We start from the raw sequence: 6000 nt of genomic DNA on the forward strand, positions 1-6000 counted from the left end.
AGGTGTGCAGGTACCAAATATGAATCTCTGATTCTTCCATACATGCATGCATTCAGTCAGGTCTAGCTCAAGATACTAAACTGCCACAGTATTAAATCTGCAAATCTGGAGATACCACAAATTTCCCAAGACAGGATCTGTGGGTGTCCCCTGCCCCTCATCCATTGTGTATTGGTTTATTGCCTGGCAGCCTTTTGCGTGTTGCAGTTTTGTCTCCTTTTATGACTCAATATTGTTACTGTGGTTTAAGTAATGACGGATTGATTCCTGGTGGGAGTAGTTGATATTTACAAGATTACTCATTCTGCAAGGTTTTGGTCATGTATGAACCAGATGGGAATAATCCTCTTGCATTTTAAATGGGCATACATACAGGTGTTTGTGTCTTAGAAAAAACAGCAGCAGGAAATAACCTAACCTTCAGGAAGAAAATGAGATGGCAGAATAGGATTTGATAAGGTAAGCATTTTTCAGAAGCTACAGTGAAAGCTTTCCGAGCCCTTAGATAAGTCCAGAGCCTCAAAAAATGATCTGACTTGAACACTTAATCTTCCTGTCAATTTGAAGCAGGGATGGTCACAAAACCATAAATTTTCTTCTATTGATTTTTGTCCAAAGTTCCAGACAGTAGATCAGTCTCAAGAACTGCACCTAGTTGAAGAGACTGAGGCAGTCAGCAAATACCCTTTGGTATTCTAATAACCAGGGCATACTTTTCCTTAAAGGCTAACCTACTCTTCACACAGCAAGAAATATAATAACTTACAGGCTTTTATATAATAGTACTATTTAGCAATGGTCATTATAAAACTACTGAAAAGCAATCTCAGACCTCTGTTGAGCGCCATACCTTAGTTCCTCTGACTTTTGATAGCTAGTGGAGGCTAATCTGTTTGCAGGCATAATATTACACCAAAGTATTTTTTTCAGGAACATGGTGAAAAAACAGGATGCATTACGTAGCAGGAGTGGAGAAAATAGGCCACTAATAATCACACACTGAATAATCTCCAAAGATCAGTTATGCTTTCCTTAATTGCAAGTTTATCTCCAAATCTGTAACTGTAGAGTACTTTCACCTCATCTACTTAATAATGTACATTGTATGTAAGCTACTTTCTACTGAAAACTTGAAAATTATTGGAAATGCATTCTTGTCTCTCTGATGAAATTGGTGGTTTGCTGAAGGGTTTAGACAGAGATGAGTGCCAAATCAAAATAGTAAGAAGAAATCTTGAAAAAGGAGGACATCAAGAGAGAAACTCAGTATTTGCTATAATATATTCTTTGTAGGTAACTGGTATCACCATTCATACCTCCCAAGTGTTTCCACCAGACAAGTACCTTTCAGGGTCTCTCTTCCAGAAGCAAGTTAGAAATATTTTGGAGACTGCATTTCAAAAACAAGTCAAACAGAAGATACTGAAAATGCTCCTTGTGAAATTTCTCTAAGTGAACTAATTGATACAATTTTAGATGTTGGCCTAGTACTTAGAGTTATAGCACTTCTAGTATGTTATTGTTATTTATAGCACCTCAGAGGAACTGGCAAGTGGTCTACTGTACAGGTAGACAAGCTGAGGAGCAGAGATGTTGAGCTGCTTTGGATGGGATCTAGGATGCTTAATTGTAAGTAGCTAGAGTAACTATTGCTTACCTTGCCTGTAGGCCCCCAGCTCTAGTGGCTGGTCCAGATATCTTTGAGTAAGAGCCTCAGTTTCCCATAAGGTCTGCCATGAAATGACTGGGTAAGAAAGAGTAGTGACAACCCGTGTGGACGCTGGCAGTGGAGGGTGACAAGCCTGCCTGTGAGGAGAAGGAGCCTGTGGGATGCAGGGCACACAGCTTCCATCCATGCCGTGCCCTGCTGCCATACCTTCCAGCAGGGACCTCCAGGCAGTGAATTCGGCAGTGGCTCAGCAGACACAGATTCTCATCCTGCTCTCTCTGTTCCCCTCTGCTTGCATCTGCATAGCTAACAGGAGCCAGGAACTGGTTAGTGGTATCCCTGCCCTATGCCATCCTTTAAGACTCAAGAAACTGCATCCTTGGTGGGCTGTAACTCAGAAAGGAGGTAAAGACAGAAGCACCAGTGACTGGGAAGTACAAGGGAGAGCACTAGGTCAAAGAGGACTGTTGAAAAGTCAGGGCTACTGAGGGACCTGTGGTTCTAAGCTGTATATTCCCTGGCAAACCCCTGACATGAGACTCAGAGAGGGCTGGTGAGCTACTCATCTCCCTGTGCAGAAGGTCAGAGGAGCAGGTACATGAAGTGTGTGCTGTGTCCTTACCCCTTCTCAGATTTTCTCCCTTGGGAGGGTCGACAAACCATATTCTTCTGGCCATTCATCAGCTGATTCTAAAGCTATGATCATAAAATATGATGAAGATATGCAAAAAACTTTTAAAATAGGGCTAAGCCTTCATGTAATCAAGTCTGTGTTTATAACTTTGCTTTGCACAAGGTTCATGTTTCAGTTATGTTCCCTGTTTCAGCTCAGGATCTGTAATATATATGTCTTTCAGGTGGTGTTCAGGAAGATTTTTCACTTAAAACAGGAAGAAATAGTTAAAGTTGAGCAGGTGAGGTAAGAGTTGGAACCCAAACCATACTTTTCATTACTAAATCCCTCAAGGCTCCATTGTTCTAGTATTTGAGGTTTATAGGAAATAACTGCCTGGTTTCTCTCCTGTGCCTGTAAATGATTATATGCCTCATATTTCTAACCCTGGCTAATACCGCCAGTAACAGTAATACAGCCTCCATGTGGTAACCCAGTTGTTCGCATCTGTCGCTTCTTTAATCTTTGTCCAAATCCCCATTTCTGCCAAAGAATGCATCAGGCACCAAGATAAGACCAGGGAAAACGTAACCCTTGCCCCAAATAACTTGTAATGTACTGTAATGTTTTATCACAAGCACTGTACTTTACACAGTCGTGTAAAAAAGCAACCATTGACCTGCCAGACTCGCAGTGCTCCCAGCTGTGGTGCTGACACCATGATTCCCGGGTTTTGCCTGTGGGATTAGCTGCTGCTAACTGGTTCTTTCCAAAACTAGGCTTGTAGAATAGCAGTGCTGCTGGCAGGATTTGTCCCCACACAGATCCGTGCATGGTGGAAAGGGGCAGAGAAGGCTGCAGGGTTTGCTCAGCGCAGGCTTTTCTGGTCATATAGCAGCAGAGCTAGAAGGAAGAACGGCAGATACAGCCGAAAGACTCCATGCTCAAAGTACTTCAGTCTAGTGCTAGTTATTTTCTTCTTGGGCTTTGATATGGCAATAATGGTCCCTTATAACCTCCCTTTTAGTATATGCATTTGTGCAGGTTTTGGTCATATGGATCATCCCATGAGAAACCTTTGATCTTTTCCAGTTTCTCATGACTCCAGTTCCACCAGTCTGCTCTAATCTTCCTTTTCGTAAGAGCTGTTTAATTCTGTGGCACTCCACCAAGAAAGGACTTTAAATCATGAACCAGTGTTCAAAATTCCAAGTAGAAACCTGTTTATTACTATATGTAACAGAAGATTACATTTATTAATAAGCCTAAGCATGTTCCAGGCATCTCAAGAGTAAAAGGTACTGTTAGCTATCTCAGCAAGTACTAGTGAAGCTGAAATCCCAATTTGCAAATAGACCAACTATATTAAAAAAGGAAATGTTGGCCTTCCATTGGGTAGTCCAGGTATTCAAATTATTTTACATGCCACTTTACATCTTTCTTTGGCAGCTTGTGTTCCTGGACAGAGCTTCAGGTCCTAAAGACTGGGGGAATATGAGCTCAACAGCTCTGCTTTCTCCTTGTGAGAAAGTGTAGTGTGAGGGACGGCTCTGCTGGCTGCTACACACACTGTGTAAACACTACTGTTGTATGTAGCCATGGACCATGGGCTGCAGGGTCTTCAGTGGTGTTACCACACTGTTGTAGAAAGCAAGACGTGGTCCTAGATGACCAAGGAGGTTGTGTGGAGGTGAGGGCCAGATTCTCAAAGACAAAGATGCTACAACTAGAAAGACATGCACAGCTCTCAAGGGATAGCTGTGTGCTTTGGAAACACTTCAGCAGATGATACTTTACATTTTAGGCCTCTAAACACATTTAATATCTGGCCTCCAAGACAGTTTTCTCTTGGAGTTCTTTAAGTTCACCATGTATCACATTATTGCTCAATCCTCTGAGCTGGGCCAATATAATTGCTGACAGACTGCAGATGGCTGTTAAAACAAGTCTACAGGGCACATAACAAAGAATTAAAGTGTCTGCAGTGAAGCTGCCACAAGTGAAGTTACATGTTTGGGCTTGAGATGGTCTAACAGCTCATTTCCACATAAAGAAGTTCTGTGCTCTTCTCCCTGTCATCCTCCCTTGGCCCTCCTCCCCTCACGTGTACTGGCTTGTGCTTTCTGACCCTGCACCAAGGCAATTCAATTTACTGGAATCAAGAAGAATATTAAATTGGAAAAAAGGTGAATCATTTGTGATGGCACATGGAGTTGACTCAAAGCATGAATGTACTGAAGAGCACCAAAACTAATGCAAAGGATGGGATAGAACTGTATGACTGGGTCTGGGTCTAGGGAAAGGAAGAGGAGGAAAAGGAAGCAAGATCTTTGTAGCAGTGGCGAGCTGGCTAATTGTGGTAAAGTGCCACTACCCCTGAGTACGAAGCGACCACGTTCTGTTCATGCAGTCCATCTTCAGCATCATTCTGCGTATACATGTTATTTTTATTTGTCATTCTGGATTTGTTTTTCACAGAGTGGGTATAAAGTGGATAAAGCAACATGACAAATTAGCTAGTGAGACAGCAGCAATGAGGATTTGCTCTGAGGGAAGATGGTCAATAAAATATGCATAACTTGTAAGCCCGTCTCTCAGCTCCCTCCAAAAGATAACTGCAATCTTTCTTGTCATCTCCATAGGACCTAGGTAGGCTTCCTTTCTCAATTTTTTTTTTGTTTTGGTTTGGTTTTTTTGGTTTTTTTTGTTTAGCTGGGGTTTTTCATATCACAGATTCTGGAAACAGATCATCTTTTCATCTTGTTCTCAGAAATCTGTAAACCATGCAGCTAGACAGCAAATAAATAAATGGTAATGGAATGTACTGCCCATGAAAGATTTAACATTATTCAGTTGGAGGAAAAGAAGGAAAGCTAATGATTGGCAGCAACTAATAATCACTCCAGTGTTTCAGAGTTTTTGCAGATTAATTCAAGACATTTTCTGTTTCTGTTGAGGTCAAAGACAATATTTCCATTGGCTGCAGTTGGAGCAGTTTTAATCTCTTAAGTTTTGAACAATCCTGTTCTTCAATCTAAAATAATAAAGTACAATATTATTTCAAAACTGGGTTAGTTATCTGATGTGTGGATTCATCAGTCATTTTAACACTTATCTGACTGTTGCCTCATTCTTCTGCTGAGGTTAGTTTAAAAAAAAAGGCATCTCCCAAGCAATCCTCCCTTGAAAGGTCATCTAAGGCTTTCATTTCCAATTTTTAAGCTCTGTGGGAAGTACAGCCTCAGCCCTATTAAAAACAAAATACAGCAAGAACAACCCATGTGCTTCATGCAACAATGTCTTGGGGTGACTCACTGTTGCCTTTGGCACCCTGCTTTGGCCAGGCAGGTGCAGCTGGCAGGTATGTAGGAACATCAGGCGTATGGCAGCGAATGGGGGATACATGCCTGAACACTGACAACCTCAGCTGTTGGGGAGCCAGGCAGATGCCTGGACTTAAGCTACTGAGGGCAGCCGAGGCATCCACACAGTGCTCCATACACAACATAGGATCTTTTGGACCCCCATGCCCTCTCTGTTGGTGGCTGGAGGCTGGGCAGGATATCTGAGAATACTCAAGAGGGCAACTACATATGAAAAGCTGCATCTTTGTTGAAGATCCCCTAGAGCTGGTATGTTAAGAACTGGAGGGTGAAAGAGCTAACGCACAGGGAGATTACTTACTGGTTTTCCTGAACAGATTCTCCTCTAAAACCTT

This window comes from Falco peregrinus, chromosome 7 (assembly GCF_023634155.1).
Source record: "Falco peregrinus isolate bFalPer1 chromosome 7, bFalPer1.pri, whole genome shotgun sequence".
Taxonomy (NCBI): domain Eukaryota; kingdom Metazoa; phylum Chordata; class Aves; order Falconiformes; family Falconidae; genus Falco; species Falco peregrinus.